Source organism: Lepeophtheirus salmonis, chromosome 9 (genome assembly GCF_016086655.4).
Source record: "Lepeophtheirus salmonis chromosome 9, UVic_Lsal_1.4, whole genome shotgun sequence".
In the NCBI taxonomy this organism is placed as follows: Eukaryota; Metazoa; Arthropoda; class Copepoda; order Siphonostomatoida; family Caligidae; genus Lepeophtheirus; species Lepeophtheirus salmonis.
In genome coordinates, this window is record NC_052139.2 from 14,101,350 (window position 1) to 14,127,930 (window position 26,581).

The 26,581-nt window shown below is 31.7% G+C and overlaps 1 long non-coding RNA gene across 2 annotated transcripts; it reads left to right on the plus strand.

Moving 5' to 3' along the window:
- The first annotated feature begins 16,815 nt into the window (after positions 1 to 16,815).
- Positions 16,816 to 19,073, plus strand: LOC121124739 (uncharacterized). 2 transcript variants are annotated; one of them, XR_011781904.1, is made up of 5 exons: positions 16,816 to 17,010; positions 17,058 to 17,292; positions 17,389 to 18,058; positions 18,321 to 18,795; positions 18,860 to 19,073. It is a non-coding gene; the product is annotated as an uncharacterized lncRNA (long non-coding RNA). The 2 variants fall into 2 exon arrangements; XR_005866398.2 differs by having other exon boundaries at positions 16,891 to 17,010; positions 17,063 to 17,292.
- Positions 19,074 to 26,581: the final 7,508 nt, after the last annotated feature.

Below are 26,581 nucleotides of genomic sequence, written 5' to 3' on the forward strand. Positions count from 1 at the left end.
CGAGGTTCTGAGTGAATATGGAACAAGATGGAATGTTGAGCTGGTGAGGAGTGAAAGGAACATAGCAGACTCTATAACAAGAGACGGAACGGACGAAATTGTGCAAAGGCATTCATTTCATCATAGAGGCATTAACACCCCATTACACTTTGCTAAGGAAACCTGTAGGAATGTACCGTTGGAAACAGTCAAAGAAGTAGTGAAAAGATTTAATGAATGTAATTCAATAGACCCGGTACCAAAGAAGAGAAAAGGGGATCTCTATCAGTGGATATGAATTGGAGAAGACTTGCGTTGGACGTTACCCACGTAGGAACGAAAAATTGTCTTACTATTGTTGATTGTGGGCCCAGTGGATTTGCTATATAGAGGGCGTTTGGAAGTGAAAGCGAGAAGGAAGTGTCTCAAAAGATAGGATAACTATTTTCTCATCTGGGACCCAGAAGAATTACTTTGTGACATTGAAAGACTTTTAGATCTAGAAAATTTAGTGCAACCCTCAGTAAATGAGGGATAAAACTCATATTTTGATGTGCCTACAGACCATGAGGTAACAGAATCGTGGAACAAAATCATCGTACAACCAAGGCTATACTCGTACGGACAAGGAAATCAGTAAACTACTGTGTCTTCTGGTATAATATATATCCTCGGAGGGAAGATTGTGCAAACCTTTATGTGAAAATATTCAAAAGTATATAGATAAACCCCTTTCTTGATCCTCCAAAAGATTCCCCCATCTAAGGTCGGAAAAGAGAGAGTTTCAAAAAGGACCCAGAGTTTGGGTGAAACCTGTTTGCGGAAGATGCACGGAACAATGGAAAGATGACATTGTAACTGCTGTTAATAGTAAGCTGGGCTTTGACGTTCATTAAGTTCCTAGGCACACGAAGGACCTGAGGAGAAGGAATTATGAAACAGACTGGCACTATTGCAGGAGACCAATCAATAGATAATGCGTGACAGGAGGGAGGAAATCACAGATGCCACTACTCCTTTTCTCCTAATCAGTGTTTTAAGCGTGGATTGGGTTAATGAGAAGGATCTACTTTTAAACTGTGAACAATTTCCATCAATTATTATATAATAATTCCATACTAGAGAAGAATTGCCCAATTACCAATGGAAGTTGAGCCTTTTTTTAAAGGTAAGGATGCAAGATACAATAAAAGTAACGATTGTATCTCATTGTATTGGTCTAATTTAAAATTCGGTCAAGATTAATTCTATAGATTAATTGTTGATTACGTCATGTGTATTTCAAAATTACGAGCATCTACCTACAATAATGTCATATAAAGTTGTATGTGTTGAATAAATCATAATTGTGCAACTTCTAAATCAGGATAGAGTAGAAAATCGGTCTAAAAAAAAATCATTTAAATCCAAACCGAAAAGATAATCGGTCTTGGACTGAGTTTTAACACTACTTTGTATAAATGCACTTGTCTGAGAATAAAAAAAAGATTTATAATCGACAATAGAAATAATATCATTTTTGTAAGATGAGTCGGAGGTGACCTTTGAAATCATATTACGTTTGATTTTTTTTTCTAATCAAGGATAGAATATTTTTTTTTTTTTAATTATTTTTTTATTTTCATAAAATTTAATAATTTGGTATTTTCATTTTTTATTCATATGATAATGTAATTTCATTGGACACAATTTGACTATAATATCCTTTTGCGGCTCAATAAACTCCCACTTGAAGTTATATCTATCCGTGTAGATATGAAAAATAACAATAAATGAAAAATAAAAATACAGATTATATTATTTATGGAACAGCTGCACCAAGTTATCATTCATTGGATGATTCTTGATTAGCATGTGACAGAGGAAGAGTTATGCTTCGACTTGGAATTGAGTCCATATTTTTAAGTCTTGCAATTCTACTTGATCGAATAATCCAATTTTTTCCTTTAAAAAAATAAAAGAAGATTAAAATTTAAATTATGAAACAGAAACTATATGGAGAACTAACAAGACGCATCGGAAGAAAAAATGATTTACCTATTTTTTGGGGTGCAGAAACTGAACAGACAATTAAACAGAGTACCTTTTTGTTTATCTCTTGACTCAGTTATTATGTCTTGCCGTACGTACATCTTACCAAACATTTTCAATTTCTTATAAATCAGCGAATTTCTTTTTTCTTTCTTGTCCATAATATATATTAAATTTTTCACTATTATGATGACAAACTTTGTTGTATCACAAAATAAATAAGAGAAATGTCTGTTCAATCTAGAAACATAAAAACTCAACATTCTACTGAAAAAATACTGATTTGTTTCATTAAAATAGGCAAAATATGGAGTAATTAATGCTTAACATGTTGAGCAATCCACACTTTGTTTCTTAATTCTGAATATAAACTTAAAATCCCCAAGATTAAAGGTACGTATTTAAGCAAATATCCTCTCTATATATGAAATTTTGATCGGAAAGGGATAGAAGAAAATCCAGTATAAAAAATTAGCTCTTTCTTCTACATAATTTAATAATACTTGCTTTTGGAGCTCTCTTTTAAGTTTCATTTCCGAGAAACTGAAATTTTCCCACAAAATTCTTTCACCAGACGCTTCACAGCTCCATCATTAATAACTTACATTATAAATGAGGGTTTTCAATGGACGATGGGATAAGTTTCTGTCTCTGCGTTCAAGATTCATCACTTTTCAACAAGAATTAATTCTTTTCTTTTACAATTGTTATTTAATGAAAGAATAATTTATTTTCAAGGCTCTATAGAGGAGGCTATGTGGCAGGTGTCTATCCCAATGTTAAGTACTTCTCTGGCCAAATACGTATAAATTAAATAATTCATAAAAATGAAAATATTAACCTTTGGACTTTGAAGTAGGGGTGACATGGGATATTATTGATTGAAGAAGGTAGGTATGTGATATGTAGATGATGGATTTTATCCACGAGCGGGGTTTAAGGTATTTACGCCATGGATTTTCTATAGGAGATAAAAATGTTGTTTTCTAATTTTGTACATTACAAATTAAATGTTCAATTTTTTTAAAAACACTCAACTTTAAACAATGATTAAAAATGATAGGTTACTGATTTCAAACTTTTGATAATGAATCCTAGAGTTTATTATATTACTGAGAGTAAAAAATGCTCCATTAGATATTGTTAATTATATATCACAATATGTTTTCAAATGATATCACAAAATTCAAAACCGTTAGATACTAATAGATAAATTGTTATTTTCAGAAAACAATCGTCAAAGGTTTTCTCTTTTATTTAATGTAGATGTCGCCGTTGTAGTGTTAGTATATAAATACCATTCATTTGTCTTTGTTTGATAGAAATATAATTGTATTCAATAAATATTTACAGAGATGCAGAGAACTTGAACCGTGTTTATGGTTTTCCCTCTCTTTGTTTGTTAGTCACCAGGATTAAAGCACACGTTACGAATCGATTTGGGTCAAACTTGGTACGAAGATTATATATGCAGTTGCAGTAAGAGGACATTCAATTTTGAGAGGTCTAGATAACTCAAAACGTAGAAAATGCATTATGGACCATCACTTTGGAACAAATTGAGATACGCAACTCAATTTGATTTTGGCTGAGGTTTTGAGCTCTACCCATTCCCCATTACAGCTTGATTATTTAATACTTAAAAATCGTATCGAAAAATAACTGTTTTAACTAATAATTGCATTATTTTTATTGCGTATAGCTTTAATCAGAATTAATGAGTTCCTAATTTACCACAATAATCTTGTATAGTAAAATAATCTCTTAAAATCAAAGCTTTGGAGTCCGGAGTTGCAAAATTTGTACCGTCTCCGGCTATAAAAAATATTATGATTTATGTTAACCAAACTTATTTATTATCTAAGGCTTATATAGAGTATTCGTATAGTTATTTTCTAAATGGTTATAAATAGGTATTAAGTACTATTAATTCATGAAACTTATCAGGCTAACTGATTACTAACTTTAATTCACAAATTTCAAACGTGCTTTATAGTCCATACAATTACAGTTCGACAACTTTTCTAAAGTCTAAATTATTATGTTGGGTAGAGCATAGCAACTAGCCGTGTTAGATGATTAATTAGTATGGTGAATATTCAAGGTCATCAGAGAAAAGCGTAACATTGCAGTGAGATGTTGTGTCTATTGTCGTTCCTCGGTTATGAGTACATGAATTATTTTCCTAAATTTATGAATATATTAGCAATAGATATAATTTGATCCATTTTTTTTCATGTTCATCTAGTTAAACATCTTATATTCATAGCACAATTATTTACTATGTATAACAAATAACTACTTATAGGGATAAATTAAATCTATATTTATAGAATATAGACTCAAATGAGTCAATAGTAGCTATAATGGCTATAAAAATATTATTAAAAATAATAATGTGTGTTGGAGTTGGAGGCAATATATGTACCATCTCCGCAGAACTTGTTAAAATAAAATAAATTCAAAATTTTAAAGATTACTGAATCCTGAGCATAATGAGTAGAAAAAAATATATTTCTTTTTTGAAATAATGAGTCTAAACTTAATATATCGATTTCGAAGTTGAGTAAAAAAATGTGCGTATATTCGCACCCTGAACGTTCCTAGAGAAGGAAATATATTTATACATATGCAATTCAAAGAAGATTCTGACCAATGAAAGTACTTAAAAAAATCAAAACATCACTTTTTCATCAATATATAACAGAAGATCGAATTATTAGATCCCCCAGAGGATGAATCCCCCTAGTACACTAGATAAAATAAAAAGGAGAAGTTGACCTCTTTTGTGTCCTTTAATATGACCTTGAAATTATTTTTTACTAATTAAAAATATTATAAAGCTATTGTTTCAAATATTATGATCCCCACATACACGAGTTCTTCTTCTTACTCTAAAAATAGGGTAAAAAACAACGCATTCATTGTTGAAAAAGTAATTTTTAGGGTATTGGGGGGTGATTTTGATTTTTTTCCACCCAAACACTACCAAAATATGTGTTTCATTAGAAATCTTGTGCTAAAATTAAACTTCCTCATTTTCATTGATTAACACCCCTTCCTACTCTAATACAATACATTCTTAAATAATAATAAAACTAAACATTATATCAAACTATCAATTTTCTAAGTTTTTTATATAGTCGGATAATTATCCAGAAAATCAAAAAATGGAGCATATCTTGATCATATTATTTTCTATTTGTGTCACATTGTATAAAGCGTTTTCCCTGACATTATAAATTACATTTCTATTGAAGGAAACGCAATCTTAAGTGATGATAGTTTATATATTTCGTATTAAACAAACGGAACAAATGTGCAAAAGAAAATGAAAAGAAAAGACGAAGCATCTGTATTGAATACTAACTTGATGTAATAAAAACAGTGATATCGAATTAAATCAAATTAATACCGGGTCGTCCATTGAAATCTGAACACTTACTAATTCAATAACTAATAAAGGTGAAGGGATTGAAATTATTTCATATTTTGATACATGAAAGCATAAACAATTAGTTATAAAAACACCATACACCTGAGGGCTCTAGTTTACGTACAATTTTAGCAAATGACACTTGAACGTGATTGACGAATTTACGTTCATGCATTCCAAGCAGTTGCACGTCTTGAGGACAATAGTCTACTCTGTCAGCAAGTCTGAAATGTTGGAGAAGAAGAAGGGCTCTGTCAAAAAAGACTAAACTGTACCCGGGGAGTCAAAGAAAACATCCCAGGCCAATTCCCTCAAGTACATGAGGGCCCATGCGGGAGATATCGTGGTTTCACACCAGACTGTCCAGAGAGCCATCAAAAAAGTGGATGGAAAGAGCCTTATGAGGGTGGTGAGACCACTTTTGGATCCAGCAATGAAATACACCCATCTCCAATTTTGCAAATTTCATTTAGCATCTTTTAAATGCGTAGACATATTTAAAAATCTTTAGTTTGTAGGGTTGGAACAATAGCAGCTCAATAATTATTAGTCATAGAACATTTAGAAAGTGATTGGATCGTATCTCTAAAAAAATCATTTTAAAAAGTTGGTTTTAATTATACTGGGTTCTAGAGCTCCTACCTCTCTCCCCGCTAATTATCCCCTGTCCTTTTACTCCCATGCGAGTAACAACTGCCCTAACAATCTTAATATTCATTTATCCCTTTGGCCATCTATTGTTCACTATCTGTACTTCTCAATAATAATCATAAAGAGAGATGGGGGTAGATAGCTCGGGGATTAAAATACTAGACGGTAGGTGTTTTTTTAATTCTGTTTATTGAATAGGATTTCATGCAACCTCCATATTTAAAAATTGTTAAATAAACTTTTTTTTAAATGTGTTCCTGAGCTTCTGAAATTCCTCAATTCTCGTAAGCACGTTTCAATGATTTAGACTGAAGAGAAGATCTTCTCCATGAAGCTGGCTTACAATAGCCACAACGACCAAATGATGGGTGGGCACTTTTGGTTGCACTCGTTTCGGGGTCAAAAGCTGGCTTTGGTGTTGGTGTAGGAAGCCGTCACCTCCAGTGGGATGAAGACTCACCTGACCATCATTCTCGAGGGGTTGAAGGTCAATCCCCGTCTCTATCTGGATATGTTACTGTCCCAAGTACGTATCTGGATACAGGAACAGGACTGGGAAGGGTATTAATGCTTCCAGCAGGACGGAGAGCCTTCACATACTGCAAACTCTTTTCAAGAGCGGTGCCAAACCACTTTGGATAACTTTTTGAGTAAGGACATATGCCCCCTTCTTCCCCAGATCTAAGATTTCTCAATATATGTAGTCCATTCTCGAGATCGAGGTAAGTGTGACTTTCTATGGTAGGGCCGACGACTTGAAGGCCGCCGTAGTGTCCATGTTGGACAATTCTGTACAGCGTGTAAAACAGTTCCAAAGCGTCTGAGAGCTGTAGTTGCCGAAAATGGCGGCCATGCGGAATGTTCTAGCACTCATTTTGAAAGAAATTTCAACCCGATGTAAATATTTGTGTACACTTTTGGCTGTTGAAGTTGTCCTAATACTTATGAGTCGTCCTGTATTGCAATAAGTGTCGAGACCCGATTCGAGAGCGAATATTTTTTATGTTTGGTCTTAATTGATTTTTTTCTAGAGGGGAATGCACTGATTTTTCTGTCCAAGCCGTAAATCTAAATTTAATTGTTTTAAAATTTGTCGACCAATTTTATTTAATCTCGATCTATAGACCAAATTTTAAATGAGAATGACTGGTAGAAATATCACTTTAAACCCGACACACACCGAAGTTCTTTAAAGGACCGAACTAGTTATGTAATTGGTCACAGACCGGTCCTAGATTTTTGGATGCAAAGCCAAAACTAGTAGTTATGTTGCAACTAAGTGCACAATGAGTAAACTACTCATGTTAATGAATTGAATTTATGATTTTTTTTCTCAAAGTAGATCCCGTAATTCGATACTGTTTTTAACTATAGTTTAATGAAGCTGATTTATTTGTTTCTATCAGTTGTGTTTCTACTTCACTTAGTAGTTATTTATTATATGAATCATTATGACATATTATATATGTACAATATAAACCCTATGCTTATATATACATGAGAAACATAATTTAATAACATTTATTTATTGAGACTCAAATAGATGTGATGGATGAAATTACAATCACCTCTGACAAGGCCAAACACAAGAATAATGATATAATATGAAAATATAGTTACTTTTTCATAAGGAACAATTGTTAATCAATCAGAAGTAATTTCTACATTTTATAATCAGGTGAATAGGTATATCCTTTTTTAAAGGCCAATCCGTTGTGATTAAATTAATATTCTCGATACGGGTTGGAAATTGAAAAATAGCCAACCCCTTCTCCTTTTAAAAATAACTTAAACGATAATTATATATTCTGTTCATGTTACGTGATTATTGATGTGTTACCACGTATTTTGAAATTACATCTCGGCTGCCAGTTTATACTTTAATATTTCATTTTCTATATAGTAACACAGAGTGCCGGAGGATTTTCCACCTGAATTTTGATGATTTTAAAAAGAGTGTACAATTTGTGTTGGATCAGTCCTAGTACTGGTGTCCTAATTATTCACCCTGCAATCTTTTTTTTATCGGTCCTATCTTTTTTACCAATCAACGATCTTAATGACCGATACGTCGGTCCAACAGTCATCACTGTCATTTTCATCACTCCTACATTTTATTAGGACTGTACTTATAGGAATAAAGTATTTTTAGACGAATCCAACTCTACTTACAATATATAAATGGAAGTACTTCTAATTGACAAAACTATTTTTAAAAAAAAGGTTATCTATTTAATGATTACCATAACTCACTGCAACTATCCTGGGAGCAACAACATTCTCGACACGTGGATGAAACTGGATGCATTATTTCGGTGTATGTTTTCAGTGCATTATGCATGATGTTAGCCTTCAACTCGTCTTCATTGTAATGAAGGCCTAACAACCTTGGCCTCCAAACTCTCCACACACTGTAGACCTGAGGATTGAGATCAGGTGAACACAGAAAGACTTGGCATAGAAAGAGACAAAGTTCTTCAGGCTAAACTATTTAGCTTTGGGAGATGTATGAGATGGGGTCCATATCCTGACTCAATAGATAATTTCCCACAGGGTAATTGGCATTCAACCTCGGCCGGCAAGACAGTCTACTTAAAACCGTATAGTGTGCCATGGAATCAATTAATGCCTTATGCTTAAAAAAAAATATGGTTCCCCATTCTTTTCGACAGATGCTACGACGCTCAGAGACATGACTTTTACAGCTGGATGCTTTGTTCTGAAAGTTCATAGAGACAATCTTCTTGCTTGATAAATTTCATCTCCCACAAGATCAGACAGCCATTTTTCTTGCTGTATAATCATTTTTCATCTTATTCTAAAAGTCTAAACGAAGTAGTGAATATAAACTCATTTGTCAGCTGATTGTACTTTGTTTTTCTGTCATCCGGTGAGATAATGCTAAAGTCAAAGAAAAGGGTGTCGAAAAATTACCTTGAGCACCCTGTATATACGTGTACATGTAAGTACCATACATATTATAGAAAAAGAACTTCCCATTGGATTTTTTTCTCTCTCTTTAATGAGACTCATTTATTTAACAGAACATAAAATAATATATATTATAGTTATTATTATATGTACTTCCTCTTAATAATGAAAGTCTTAAATAGTGGGCTAGGATTTTTTAAAGGAAAATTGACTATGAGAAGCTTCTTCCCTTTTAGTTATACTGACAATTTTGCATTGGAGGATTGATGGGAAACCCCATGGTGAAGAAAAACCTATCTATTATTTGAGATTTATACATTATGGGCTTCAAACATAACTTCATATTCAATATGTTATTTTATCAAAAATTGGTAATGTGGGGAGGATTAGTGCTTCAATGAGGAGCATTTAAAAAATTTGAGGAAGGGATATTAAAGAAAATTCCAATTATTATGTGTTATTAGGGCCCTAAACACTGTTAAAACTAATACATAGGTAAGTAATTGACTATATAAATTCAGGGCGGACCAACAATGAAGGAAACCTATCTCCTGCTTTGCAAAACTTTTTTGAATGAGCTTTTTGAGGTCTTTTGAACTCTTTTTTGACACTTTTGTCACCCTCTAGAGCACTGATGCCAATCCCCTCGACTAATATCCTTTAGGTGCATGTCCACAATTCCATTATTAATTAAATAATTATATCTAGATCACTGGAAACATCCCAACATTTTTTTATTCGAGTGTACTCATATAATTGGTAAAGGGGTGTTATTTTGAATAGGCTGCTATTTCGGTAGATCTCACTTTTGAAGCTCTAACTTGTTTACATTTGACATTCCATTAATAAAAATGGAAGGATACACGCTTCAACAACGCATTGAAATTGAATTCTCTATAAAAATGGGGAAAACCTGGCAGAGACGGTTCGTAAAACTAAATTTTGTTTGGGTATTCGTGAAGCACCTCGTCGGATCGCAATATAGAAATTGGTGTAAAAATTCGAGCTGTTGGGAAAGGTAAGTGATATGAAGAATGAAACCCGTGGACGTCGCTCAAGAACAACTTAGAATATTGCTGATATAGCCCAAAGTGTTGAAGAAAACAATCAGGTTTGTCCAATCCTAATTGTTCTTTTGGAATTGGGCATTCAACAAACGTCATTACACCGTATTTTGCAAAAAAATTTGGGTCTTAAGGCTTATAATGTTCAGTTAACACGAAAACTGTGGCCAGGCAATCATCAGCAACGTCGTATCTATGCTGTTTGGGTCCTTGAAATGTATGAAAATGATCTCTCGAATAAGTGATCGCCATTGGTCGCCAAGATCTTGTGATTTAACAACTTGCGACTTCTTCCTTTGGGACCACGTGAAATATAAAGTCTACACCAACAGCCCAGCGTCGATTCAAGACTTCAAAGATGGAATTCTTGAAGCTATTGAGGGCATACAATATCCACTTTGTGATTTGGTGGTGGAAAATTTCATTAAAAGGATACGATCCTGTGAGCGTAGCTGTGGCGGCCATTTGGCTATTGTTTTCCATTTTTAATCACTTTCTTTTTCTTTACATCTTTACTTTAGTTTTTTTTTTTAAATCAATTTTAAGTTGAGTCCTGTGCTTAGAGATTCTTGTTATTTGTATTCCGTCCCATATCAAGCGGAAATAAATTACAAGTTCTGTTATATAAATTTAAATGCACAAGAACACCATTGCCTAAGGATTTTACGATAATATTGAAAAATATTGTATTTGATACGTTAAAAATGAAAACTAATGTTTTTATAAAATAATAAGTGGAACTATAGTTGTACCAAGGTACAAAAAAAAATGAATAATAATTTGTTAAAGTTTTAAATACAAAGTGTTCACATTTTAATGTACCACTCAGTAATACTGATAATTTTTTTCTAAATTAAAAATTAAATAAAAATAAGGAACTGAATATAGAAAGAAAAAAAATTATAGAGAGGTTAGAGATAAATTCATCGGAGTATCTAAGATAGAACCACATTTAGGAGTATATCTATTATTAGCCTCCATATTAAAACCTGACTCAACCATGGAATCAGAAAAATATTTTCTCCGAACCAAAGTAATCAAATGTAATCATGCTACTCTGTCACAAATACGAAATAATTAACTTTTTTCCATCCTAATATTGTATTGATGTGTAAAAATTTCTAAATAATAATATTTCCAAAGCTTAATTGCTAATGTTGGTTTTAAAGTGTTATTTTATGCGAACCTTATTTTTTGGATCGCTGATTATACAACCTTAACTCAAAAATGTTTCTATTTAAAACATGTCATCTAAAGCATCTGGGTTTGATTTAGTCGTTCTTTAAAGTTTTCTGTTCTCTTGTTGTTTGTGGATTCATACAACATCATTTACTGAGTTATTATGTTCGTCTAAAGTCCTTGATTAAAACTCCATAATGTGATGTACTTATACACTATACATATTTATTCAAAATATCCATAAATATACATACATATTTTTTTTTTTTCTTACAAATGACAATGAATCAACAAGGACAATTTATGATGTATTATTTTATTTCTCATTTTTTGTTCTTAAATAGATTTAAAACAGCCATATTTAATTTGATACTAGTAAAAAAAGACCATTTACTATTTTAAAATAAATAAGACTATTTATTATGAATGTATGTTCTTATAAAATATTTTTTTTCTCTTATTATAACGATTATAAATATATATTTTTTTGCTTGTAAATAGTATTAAATGTTTTTCATTGCCGTTCATAGCAAGTCTCAATGCTAAGAAACCAGAGACTGTCCACTCCATTCATCCTAATTATCGAATTAACTCATAATGGCTTTGTTATCAAAAAAGAAAAGATTAACATTGTATTTATTTTGATCCTGAAATTAGTTTTATATCAATTTCTTAAATTATTATAGTAAAACATTGATGGACCTTCCTGCATAGATAAAAAAATATATTTTAAGGACGTATATCTAGGTATATATATATATATATATTTTCGCTTGTATAAATATTCGTATTGGGTTTTGTATAAACAGTAAGTTAATGAGCCCAACTAATTCGACCCTTCGTGGGGGAGCATTGCTGAGTGGTAAAATAGGAAAAAATAGCGTTCGAGACGCAGACAGGGCTAGGGCTGCTTTAGAAAAAAAGGCAATTTGAACAATAGAGTTTGCGATCATCACCTGCTGGTGGGACTAAAAGATGAGGGCCCAAAAAATACATTGCCCAACAAGTAACTCCATTACTTCATAAGCTCTGAAGATCCCTATCAACAGACAAATGTAAACATTTTTTAACCTAAGCCTACCTCCAGCCATATGAAGTACTGTATTTCAAATTAACTTTAGAATAAGTTTTAACAAATTTAGATCTGAGTTCTCATATTAACAGACAGGCTTTACTATGCAACTATTTTACCGGAAAATCGCCGTGAAAAAGTTATACTCCTTTGAATGTGGAAAACTGAACACATTCTTACATATTTTTACGATTTCTGCGAACACAATGGATTTTAGAAGGCTTGGGACAAAGATATTAGGGGGCTTAAATTTACAACAAAAGTCCTGGATTTTTGTTGTCAGACCCTCCGAAGGAAAGAGAAGGGCGTCTATTGGAAATATTATTTTTAGCCAATTAAATAATTATTATGGTTTGTTAAATGGATGAAAAAATAAACCCCTTAGACTATTTTCAAGAAGAACTTTCCTTTTTAATAACCACAACAATTTTAAAAGGAAGAAAATCATACCAATGAAGAAGTATGAACACCTTTGTGAACTGTTTCACTTATTTTTGTTTATTTTCTTGATTAAGTATACAGTTCCATTGGGATTGAATATATATTTAAAAAAAGACAAAAAAAAAAAATCATTGTTTTCGGTCCTTTAAGAGAGTTTAGTCTGGACCGATCTTAAAGAGAAATTTAATCTAGATTGATCTAACAAAAAAATGACAAGGATTGGTCTCATTTAAAATTCGGTCTAAACGAATTATTGATGCCATCAGTTTTGCTTTCAGAATTATGAACATCGACCTACAATAACGTCATATGAAGTGTTACGTTAATCATATTTGTACACCTCATAAATGAGGATAGGAAACCAAATCGGTACATATATTAAGACCGAAAAAATTCGTTCATTATTTGAAAAGGATTAATTTTTGGTTAAAGTCTGGACTAGAATAAAGTTATAGAAGAAATCTGTTAATGGTTATGTATTTTCCACCATTTTTTTGTCAAGAGAATTGTATATAAATCAATAATTTCCGTTGAGTAAAGGAATTGAAAAATGGAAAAAAAAGAAGAAGACATATTTAAAGTTTTATTTTTACATAAAATCGTCTTTTCCCAATATCGGCTTAGGTACAGATGGATAACTAATACATTAAATGTTAATAATATATATGGTAAATATTCGGTAGAATAATGTGTTTCTTTTGTCAAGAAGGAAGATAAACCTCTAAACACACCTTTTAACAGAGTGTAATGGCAGAAAAATTGATGGAACACAAATGTCATATATATATATATATTTTTTTTTAAAGTTGACTTTGTATTTCAATACATAAATTCAAATTAGAATCTATAATATAAACACACGATGGAATAGTTGATAAATATGGCAAGAATTAATAAAGTTTGATGCAATTGTACCTACATAATTAAGACACACGGCACATAATGTATTAATTATCCCTTAAATAATTTGATAAATGACAAGATAATTTTTGATAGTTCCAAGGATTTCTGCTAGATGAAAGGGACAGTACATGGTAAAGTTTTTGAATGACATTTTGAGCCTTAGTGCATACCTTGCATGCTCTAGAGTTGTACAATGAAAAAAAAAACCCAAAAAACATGACTATCCACAATATGTGCATACCCATTTGGATATTCCTTCAATGTTAAAACCCCCCGGTAAAAAAGGTTATATGTGTTGTTTTCCATTCACTATAAGTATTCAATTCACATAGAAGCTCTATAGTATTTTGTGGAATCTTAATAGAAATCTGGCCAGACCAATAGGTATGCAGAGTGGTTATTTCTTGCTACGTAAAGAATGAATAACACTTATGCATAATTAGTTTACCAAAAGTATGGAGTCATGTATCCTTTATGTTTGTGGGTCCATCATAGTATTTATTGTATAAATTTTAAGTATCTTATCCAAATTCAGACATTATATTACCTCACTCCTAGAAGACATGATGTAATTAGTTGACAAACTGATCATATGCTGACGAGGAGTGTATGTGATTTTAATTTATGATTGTGTTTTTAATTGTATGCTTCCTTTAATTTTCAGTTTTAGTATGATTACACTATGTAACAGTATAATTATTTTATTTAAGCCATAGAAGTAAGTTTGGGCTTTAAAGCCTCTTTTTAAAACTCTTGTTTTTTTAATGTATAACTTCGACATACAGCCATATTTTGAAATGAAATAATTATAAAAATGAAAACGTAAGAGTATAACATTTGATAAAAAACATTCCAGTATTCACAAGATGAACTACTTACTAAATTTTCTTGTATATAGTTCCTAAAAAATGTGTCTGATCCAGTAAAATGAAGGATTAAATATGGAAGTTAATTTTTTTTCCAATTGTTTCATATTATAGCTAAAACTAAAGAATACACCCTATCATACAACTTCAAAAGATTTTCTGTAAAAAAAAGTTCAATTTTGATTTATTTTTTCAGTTTGACTTTTAATTTTCATATAGAATATTTAATAAATAAGGAAAGTAAGGTTGGATGAAAATGTTTTGAAATTAAATATAATTAAGTCGATTATTTGACTAATTGTAAAAATAATTAATATTTTAGGGCTGGAATATTAATCTCAATTGAAATAATTATATTATCCAATGTATTTAATCAGTATTTAATGTAAGTAATGAAATCGAAAAAATCACCACTATCATTTTTCTATACAAAAATCTCTGCCCTTAAATAATGCGAGGAAAAATATGATCTTACTAACTCCTCTAAACCAGATTCCATGTCGAAAAAGTATCAAAATAAAAATGATAGCACAGAATATATAAAATTGATCGAAGTGTATTATCGAGCTTATCCCCATTTAAAGAAGCCAGAAGGTCACAAAAAGCTCAGTAGGAGTGAAAGAGTCTTTCGAGGAGTACCAAAACATTATTGAATCATTGGAGGGCAAGAAGAAAATCAGTTCTATCAAATTAGTAGGGTTATTAATTATAAAAATACTACAACCAATTTAAGTCGATTATTAACAAGGGGCTAAAAATTTAGGACTTCCAATCTGAGGGGTATCGAGTTTTGTACATCACAGACAGGTGGAGGCAAAACTTGTACTATTGTAAAAATTGTAAAAGAAAGAGCCAATCCCTATCAGTGGTGTCCGGGCCTCTAAAAAAAGCAGGATAAATGTATTTGCGGCACATTCCGCGGCTCCTGTTTACAGAACAGTAGAGAAAAGTCTTTTCTGATAAGGAGACCTTTACTGTTGACCTGTCTTCAACAGGCAGAATGATCGAGTATTTACATTTTGGGTTGAAGACACAGGAGCACCGACATGTATCCACCACCAAAAACCTTTCTTCAGTGATGATGTTAAGGTGGGTTGCATCCATGGGAAGGCCATGAATCCTGTGTGGTTCCCTTTAGAATACAGGCTAAACGCTGATGAGTAAGTCAAAATCTAGACACCAAAGTTCTCCCATAGATCAAATCCATCGTTGGCAATTCTCCCTGGGTGTTCCAACAAGATGGAGCACCTGCCTATACTGCAAAGAAATCCCAGTAATAGCTACAGGCTAACATGAACTCCTGGACAAAGGACGTCTGGCCACCGCAGAGCCCAGACCTAAAACCCCTAGATTATTCCAGCTAAGTACACGTGGAGTCCAAAACCTACAAGAGACGAAACAACAGCACCTGCACCTTAAGACCTCGGTACGCCGAGTACATCCAGAGGATCTGCAGCAGCTTCTGCCACCACCAGGAGCTCACCATCAATTCTGTGCGCGGGTACATTTACCATAACATGTTCCTTGGGTTACAATTAATAATTGATAGTTAATAAACTTGTTTACTAATTCCCCCAGGATCCTACCATGGACTTCAATACTTTGTGTGTTAAAAAGGGTGAATAATAAAGGTTGGCCCGGTAGGTCTTTCATTTAGAAAATGTCTACTTTACCTTTCATTATAATTCTACTAAATATAGACTCTTATTTGTTGTTATTTCACAACTTCATTTAGTTGAATCAATAATCTGTAAAATAAGTATTTTTTCTATTGTTACACTCATTTTTACTGTAACATGATTTTAAAATGTTATTCTCACTACTTATATTTTTCCACCCTAATGTAAATACATGATAAAATGTAAAACATTTGTATTCAAATATAAAAAGGTATTAAAAGTTTGTTTTGAATATAGAGTATGCTATTTGGGAATAAAACTGAAAACTTATATTGAATAAGAAAGTAAAAAAATAAGCATCACTATAGATGATAAAAAATTGTTTCTCGAATAAATATATTTTATTCTATGCGTGTAGGTACTTTGCCTTTCTATAATTTTTTTCTATATTGAATAATAATTCAGAATTAAAACACCTAACCAATTAGATGTAATTGTTGTCAATTGACAATGGCTTATTTATATATGTATATCAATCATATTTTTGTAATTAGGAGTAATAATAAGCATTCAATGCCTTTATATACTTTTTATTTGATATATACTCGTATGGAAAAAATATAAGTATATTGTATTAATTATTAGTCACATCCGATCATGTGCTAAGGCGTTGTAAAGCTGTGTGTGTATACTACAAATGCTTTTTGGGCAGTATTGCGCCTTCCGAATCAGTCGTGAATTATCGTGCGTCGAGTATGGTGGTCTGAAAGGAAGAAATTCACCATATTTTACATTTTTACAAACTGAGGCGGAAAAAGAGACCAAGAAAGTTTGCAAGGTATACGGGGCCGATAATCTAATTTTCTCTAATTTTTTAATTCCAAGATTAGTCAATAGGAGACAACGACAGGCACACACATCTTTGATGAGCTCTGGGAGCTCGGATAGGAAGTTCTGATGCATTCGCCCTAGAGTCCGGACCTGGGACCAAGTGATTACCACCAATAGAGGCCTGTGATAATTGGTTATCCGAATGTTTTGTCAATATCGATAAGGGCTTCTACGAGAAGGTATTATGAAGTTGGATTCTCGTTGGCAACAAGTTATTGAACAGAACGGGGTATAATTGACTTAAATTTGATTATTCTAACACTTCTTATAAACCATTGAAATAAATTGAAAAATAAGAAATTAATTTTTTCCCATTCTATTATAGAACTCCAATATCTAATTTATAAAAAAACAAAAACATCACTATTGATTAGAATTATCTAGAGAAGACTCGGAAAGTGTGCACTACTTAGGGTCCATTGCAGCCCACTCTTCGTCGACAGAGGCCTTCATGGCTTCTATATTGGGATGATGAATGCTACAGGTCCTCAGCTCGATGTGCAACCAGAAGGAAAAGTCCAGGGAATTGACATCCGGACTGTATGGTGGCCACATTATCTTGTACCAGAAAGTCATTTTGTTAGAGTAGAGTAATTTTCGGAGTGTGAGCAGGGGCCCCATGTTGCGAAAAGACGACGTTGTCGTCGTAGAAATTTGTGTTGGACCTAGGGAAGCAGGTTGGACTCGAAAACGTCGATGTATATTACTGATGTAAGCCTGTAATCCTACGAGAATCAGATGATAGGTGTCCCTAAGGGCATCCGCACTAAAGGTGGACTTTTTTCCGGAGCCCTCCTTCATTTCTATGATCTAATTGTGGTCTAGCCCCTTCTTAGCATTTTAGATGGTCTTACGAGCTATTCCCGTCCCCCTGACTACCTCTGTTGAAGTGACCTCAAGAAAAAGAGGTGCTTGAGATACATAGATACCTATATAATTACAGGCAGCTCTAATATCATCACACATAACCTCTCAAATCAACATAATACAAGTGTGTAAGTTTCAAGTTTCCACCCGTATGTAATTCAAAACTAGACAGAGTTGGAAAATGAATATTGTTTTCCCATGTGTGCATGACTTGGAAACAGTCAATTTAAATTTAATTTCATGTTTGAATGTGTTAAATAAACGTATACAATATATATATCTAATATATAAATGTTGTATATGGACCTATATATATTAAGATGTCCCATAAAATTAAATGTTATTTTTCAAAAGTGCATACCTCGCATATTTTTTTCTTTTTGATCTCAGCTACTCAGATATGGATTTTTTTCCATCGAAGACAACGAGCTTAAAGTCAATTCGATGACTTGATTGTAGGGTGGACTGGGAAATATAAATTCAAATGAAGATTACTCCAAAAGTACTAATCATCAATGTATTTTGTCTCGTTTGACTATTAGAAAATAGATGTATGTCTGTGGTGTAAAACTTTGGTTTGTCTAATTTGAAAGATCTTCCAGTAATTCAGTAAGACGTGCTTCAACTTTCTCCGGTCACTATACTCTCCATAAAGTGATGATATTGAATTTATTTTTCAGAGTTGATAAGAAATCAGACCCTATTTCATATATAAGGATTATTTTTTCTTAATAACGCAACAAATCTTTTTTTATTTATGTATTTTCTTTTAAGTGTTTTATTTTACATTCAGGTTACATATTTTTGTGTTCATGAGCGCAACGTAGTAGAAATTGCTTTTGTTCATCCGTTGTAATTAAACCATGTAAGTATTTCGTAAACTTTTGAAGTATATCTCATCCGTAACATTAATTGCATTAATTTTTTAGGGGTTCAATCGAAGCAAAATTACTATCCCATAAAGATGGATCTTAACAAAGAAAGTAATCTTCAATTTTCAAACTGGAAAACAGTGTCATGCTTTTCACCGATATGAAGTAACATATTTTTTTATCTGAAATCAAATTTCATATAATGATAGACGAGTCTTTAATGAAACAATAAATAAAGTTATCACTAGATTTTAAACATTCACGCACCAAACCAAGAACCATCAAATACTCCTTTCAATGTAACATATATTTTTCCATGTCTCGAGATATTTTCACTCGTCAAATTTACGACCATTTTTTCTTTAGCTTCTTGATCGACATCACCATTGAAGAAGGAAAGGGCAGCAGTTTCATTACTCAAATACCATTATTGACGACTTAGTTTCATCAGGTGGCTTTTCTCTTTTTCGAAAGCTTTCAATGATTTTAACAAGCATAAATCATTATATGGTACTTTGACTGCGCAAATGTATTGAAGGGAAGGCTTAACGTATATTGTTACAATCAATAGACATATATCTAATAACACTATTTTATCGTTCTTATTTAGTTTAAGCTGGTAACTTAATAAGGATATTTTCAGAGAGTATAATTGCTCTGGTCATCTAATGAGCTTGGTGCATGACACCGGGAGGTGTTTTTTTTAAATCATTGTCTCCACCTAGAAATATAATGGACAGTTCTATGAGCTCCATGATTTCTAATTATCTCCCACAATTTTTTTGATAGTTAACTGCGATCATATTCTAATAAATCTTCAATTTCCGAATGTGAAAGGTTACTTTGTATTCATGATTGTAAGGAGTCTATTTTGAAGGAATCTATATTATTCCAATAACCTTTTAATTTTTGAAAGAAAAGAATATTTGGACTTGTTGTTACATTTTTGATTTTCACTTTGGAAACACTATTTAAAATCAATTCATGAAGATGATGACGACAAGTAAATAAAAGCCTTTATCTTTCAAATTTTTGCTCCAGCAGCATAACGGTACCATTAAGACACACATTTTCTTTGAGTTCCCAGTCTAGGATTGCTTTCCATATGTAAAGACAATCGGCAAACTTTCTTTGTCCATCTTCCAGTTATTCAAGGTAGGCAGTAATTTTCAATCCAAGAGTAGAGATACAAATTCTGGTACTGTGTCTTTAAAATCAATTTTTATGGCCTTTCCCGATCTTTTCTTCGATCACTCCGTATCTTTTGGATAGAAGACTAAAAAATAGGACATTTATGAACATTCAACCCCAATGAATCAATTGTTGATTAATGAATAAATACTAAATCTGTCATACTTCATACTTAATTGATACCTATCTAATGTAGCTACTAAGTTTGGAGTAATAAAATCTTTCTTAATCATTTTTCAGGTTGTTATTTCATGTGAAATTAGCTTGAACTTGTTTAAATATAAATCAAAAATAAATGGCAACAGATTGCATATTATCTTGTAGCTATCACTCTGAAATTGCCTTTGAAGTTAAAATCAAACATGGTCACAATATTTCTCTTATTTAAAATGTAATATGTAAACATTCACTGTTTCCAAAATATACTCAGAGTTATTGGAATATTATTAGAATGAATGAAAAAGGTATTATTTATCAATTCTAAAAGATAAACTCAACATCATCACTTGATGTAGAGTAAGACCGGAGAAAGTTAAAACACGTCTTACTGAATTACTTGGAGATACTTCAAATTAGACAAACCAAAGATTTACACAGCAGACATACATCTATTTTCTAATAGTCAAACGAGACAAAATACATTGATGATAAGTACTTTTGGAGTAATCTTCATTTAAATTTAAATTTCTCAGTCCACCCTACAATCAAGTCATTGAATTGACTTTAAGCTCTCGTCGGCACATGTTTTGGTTGTCTAAGAGAATTATTTTTTTCATATTTGAGAAGCTCAGATATAAAAAAAATGTATTTCAAATATTTCAAAAAAAAAAAATTATGTTTTATATCTTGGGACCCCCTAACATATAAATGTAAAGAACGTATATAAAGTAAAATCATAATATATATTCATATATTATTTGAAATGATTTCGATGTCAATAAATCAAGGTTCACATTCTTATTATGTAGTAAGGTATAATATGTACATATAGGAAACGAATATACTTTTTTTTGTCCATCGGAAACAAAGAACATACAAAAAAAAACGCTCATTACTCAGGATATGATCATAAAAAATCCTAATAATGAATTATAGGATCATGATTCTCAAATAAATTATGAAACTGAATTGTCAACAAAAAAATTCTTTAAAACTTAATATTTAATTCTTTTAGTACCTAATTTGTAAATTCATCACAAATCCGTTTTTTCGTATCAAATAAGGTTTTTTTGAATTTTTGATTTGAATTTGTTTAAATTTTTTATGGTTTGGAACCAACTCTTCAATATACAAAAATCAATATTCCACATAAAAGTGAGTATATTTGTAGCTAATTATAATTCTGATGTCAAATGTGTGCAGGAGAAATTGATAATTTATATTGTCCAACATCTGCATAAGGAATCGGTTCTAATAATGGCTTAGTTTCTGGTTGACAAACCGGATATGCTTTAAAGTTATCAATTCTATCGTAGCCGAGCCTTCGGATGTCTCTTCATCTGTTCCGTAAGGAAGTATACTGGAACCCACACTCTTTGACGTTTACACTCACGATTTAATGGATAGTTTTTCAGAAGAAAGGATTATACGATAATCATCTCCTCTGATTTAAACTCTGCTGGTGATGTTTATACTAAATTTTCTTAACGGGAGTGTTACTTAGAGAATGCTTATAAGTGTTAGTAAATTTGTCCTCCTTCTTTTCTCCAATAAATAATTCATAAATCCAAGACGTAAGGTAGTAGATGATTACTAAGACATGGGAATATACATACATCTCTCGTGATCTGAGATTTAAAAAGCATATACACTAGATTATAAGACAAGCTAATCGAAACTTGGGAATCATTAAAAGAAGTTGCAAAACACGTAACCCTTTTGTTCAATTTTGAAACTTTACAGTCTTTATGTCCTCCCAATGTTAATCTACGGATCTGAGAGCTGGAATCCTTCCAGAAACTACATGATTGAGTCCCTGGAAAATGCCCTCGTTAGGTTTGTGTCGTTGTCTCTGACCTCAAGCGATTTTTAGTGTATTCTTTTTTTCTGTGACATATAAGTATATATTATTTACATTTTGTGATTTTTTTTTTTTTTTTTTTGGCAATTTTTTTCGTTATTTTTAAAATTTAATATACTTACGTTACATGTATTACTTTTATTAACAATGATCATTTTTATATATTACATAAAAACTAATTATAAGTCAACCATTAACTATTAACTATAACAATAAAAAACCACCTTATTTTAAGGGTTTTGTTAAAAAAGGAATAACGCTTCCGTTTTTCATTTTTTTATTATGTCATAGGAACTTATTTGCAACTTAAATAATTTGGGTTTCATTTAAACAAATAAAATTTGGCTCTAAGCAATCTGGTTCATTAGCAATATTATTTATTTTCAATTCAATTGAGAAAATAATCCAAAAGACGTTGATGTATACAAATAAATAATTTACTAATTTATATTTGGATTCTTTTTTTTTTAATATTAACATAATTAATTCTTACAGAGTTTTAAAAATTTCATCACTTATCTACGAGTAAGTTTTGCAGACCAAAACTGCAGCTGAACTAGACCTCCTAGAATCAAACACTCTTTCCTAAATGATAACCGAGTTTTTCCTCTTTAAATAAATTTATTTGCCGTCAAAACAATTGAAAAACCAAGGGTAGTTACTTTTCAAACAAAGTCCTAATAATATGGTGGTTAAGTTGCATTATCTCAAAATTGGATGATTGCATATAAAATATAAGTACATATTTAAGATTAGCATAACATTTTGCAAAAAAAGACAACACTAATTTTTATGTAGATTATTTACTTTTTTATCTTCAAAAGTTGACTGAAAACTACAAAAAGGATAAGGAATACATACAAATTTCTCCAAACCAGATTTCATAGGGAAAAACAAATTACAGATTCGTAATTAGCGCGCCTTGTTCCCTTTAGAATTGAACATAGAGATCAAAATATTTTTTGGGTGATCTGTATAATTGTTTGTTCATCTCAACTACATGATAACACATTGGTTATATTTATGACGCAATAATATAATTTTTTAGTTTTTTTCATTGACGCTACAAATTATATCATAATTAAAAGCAAAGCCATCTGAGTGGCCCGACTTTATGTGTTTATTAAGTAAAATTACGTATTATAATAGAAATCATAAAAAAACTTCATCAAGTGGTTTCAAAATAAATTAAAAAATTTAACTCCTGTAATGAAAAATACTGAATGTTATTGATCAGTAGTGATATTTGAATAAAATAAAATATCTATGTAGGTACTGAAAACAGTAATAAAATTTCAAGATTTTGGCAATTAATTAGGGACGAGAAAAAAAAGAATAATTGTAGATAAATAATTTATCTTTACAATTGTAATAGCTTGTTTGGTGTTAAGACAAAATGTTGAATGTACTAAACGTGGAACTCAAAACACGTCATAAGTACAAAAATTAGAGCATAATTTTTTTAAGAGGATATTTTAAAACAAAAAAATCCATTATAGAACAAAGATAATGCAAAAACAAAGAGATAAAACAAAGTTGAAATTGCAACCAATTAATATATATTGAGGAATTAAATTTTTTCCATATTCGATTAAATATTTCATTGCTGTAAATTTAATGAATATCTTTAGTTTGTTAATAAATTCTGATAGAAATTAAAAACAATAGTTTTTATGTTTATTGTATGTATTGTGACGTAAAACTAGTGATGTATCGTTCGCTAACGTAACGGCTCTATAAGGCAGTTCTTTGAATTGAATGACGTGAGCTGGCTCCTCCCCACCAATCAAGAGACGGCTAAGAGAGCCTGTGGGAGGGCTATAGTCCCCTTCATGAAAGAATTATTACTCTCCAGGATTTCAGGGCTTGGTTTTTTAAACTTTTAAGAAAAAAAAAATCCAAAAATTATAAATTTTTTGGAAAATAAACTCAAAAACTATATTTCAAATATTAAATTGTTTCGAAAAAAAATACAAAAATCAAAAGTTGTTCATGAAAAATTATATTTTCTGGATTTTTTTTTCGAAAATCCGTAATTATGGATAGAAAATTTGATTTAAAAAAAAAAAATCAAAAATATACAATAAAATTAATTTTTTGAACGAAAAAAAATCAAATATTAAATTTTTGGAAAGACAAATCAAGAACGGATTCACGGAATAGCTACAGCCCACCCCGTGCAGACGCTTTGCAATTGTAATATATCTATTAAAGCACCCAAAAAAATCTAAATGGCTGTTTGGGAGTAGAAAAAACTGGAATTCCCATCAATACTTAAAACTATCATGGAAATGATTAAGACTCAAAAAGTCTAATTAAAAGACTCTACTTGATGAAAAAAAATCAATACAATCTATGGGGAAAGTGATGAAAGAGGAGTTTGTATGGCAATACCCTTTACAAACAAAAATTCAATCAGCATCACCGAAAGTCTTACTGTGAGATCCCTTGTTTTTTGTATAACCTTTGTTCCAATATTTTTTTTTTTTACTTTGAGAATCACAATGAAAAATGTTTCTCCTACGTTTTTTGCTCATTGGACTTTTTTTTTATCTTTCGGCATTTTGTCTTGCAATGTTTTGTCCTAATACAAATCATTTTTCAGTGTGTGTGTGGGGGGGGAGAATGTGTACATTGTATGAATTTATAAGAAAAAGTTGCAAAGAGGATGTACAAGATATCCCAGCTAAAAGAAAACAATTAATATATTATTATATCGTTATCTCTGGGGGTCCATCGAAATCTGAACACTTAATAACTCAATCTTTAATTAAGGTTGAATGATTTGAATTAATTCATGTTTTGAAATATTGAAGAATATAAAATTAGTTACCAAAAAAACCAAGCGTGAGCTCTCAAGCTTAAGTAAAAGTTGAGAAAATGACACTGGAACGTGATCGAGGAATTTCCATTCGCGCACTCCAAGCAGTTGGGCGTCTCCAGGACCATTATCTACGCTGTCAGCTAGTTTGAAACGTCGGAGAAGAAGTAGGGTTCTGTCAAAAAGGCCAAACTGGGGCCGGATGATTTAAATAAAACAGCCCAGGTAAATCCTCTCAAGTCCATGAGGGTCCATGCAAGAAATCTCGGGGTTTCATACAAGACTGTCAGAGAGCTATAAAAAAAGTGGGTTGAAAGAGCCTTGTGAAGGCGGAGAGGCCACTTTTGTCACGTGCAATGAAAGAAACCCATCTCCTCCATTGCAAGACTCTTTTGAATGAGTCTTTTGAACTCTTTTTATATACTTTTAGCCCTCCTTCAGCCTTGATGCCCACCCCTTCCACTACACTTTTTAGGTGTATGTCTAGGGGAAGGCCTGCAGTGGCTGTTATTCAAATACAGAGGCCATCAAAGACACTGGGACGACATGATAGTGAACTCCAGCTGATGCCAAGCCTTCCGCCGTGCCTGGGATCCGTCATTGCCACTAAGTTTGGCTACATTAATGATTAAGAGAGCTCAGACACATACCTATTTATTGTAGTAATTTGGTTGAAATTATTTTGTTAGTTAATAAATTATATCTTTTGGAAGTTTATGGGTAATTGAAAGTGATTAGATTTTAATGGACTACGAGGTATTACATAGTTATAGATGCCTATTTACATAACGTACCCTATAAATAAATTTTACATGATGATATCCTGTTTATACATAATGTCTCTGGATTTTTTTTTATAAATTCATAATATGTCTGCATTTCCCTTCCCTCCTTCAACTGAAAATGATCAGGCTACGTATATTCTTTTTTTTTTGGAAATTAAAACATAGCCACTCTAATATAAGGGTATGAAATATAATAAAACTACATGTTAAATTTTTAATAAACAGTAAAGTTTAATCCATTTATTCGTCAGTTCTATTTTGATATCCAAATATGTACATGACAAAATTTTACAGTTTTCCTTAATTTGAAAAGCTGAACTATGGTGATGGCCTACATCCACAATACTTAAATCACATCAAAATGTTCTATTTTGATATCCCATGTGATGGAAATATCATTGTGAATAAAGAAATGAACATTACTATGATTAATATCTATGTAAGTAATTTTGGTCAATCGTTTTGGAACATCAATATTCATATTTTATTCAATCTGGAGCAATTCCTTCAGAATACTTCAAATGATTGCTCCTAATTGCTTCATTTAATTGGAACTGAATTATGTACTTTTATTTATATATGTACTGGGTGTAACCTTGAAACATGAACAATCAATTGTTTTTAACTTTAACCAACTATATTTTCGTAGCCATTAGAACTTGTAAATTATATTTGGATACGAGGTGTAAGGGTATATTTTCCCCTCTAATCGTCGATGTAGCCTCTTTGGCATACACAGTGGCTTCAAGACGCCTCTCGAAGGCTTGTTACGTTTTTCTTATGTTATCTTTGGACAAATCGACCGAGTGTTTGTTGACGGTGGTCTTCATGACCAAGATTTTTTCGTGTCTAAGGGTACACCCCCTTGACTCTATCAGAAGAAGTAGGCCAAAGTATTGGTGTCGGGTGATTACAAAAATTATATTTCTTTTGGCCAGAAATGGATGTTATTGCTCAACCAT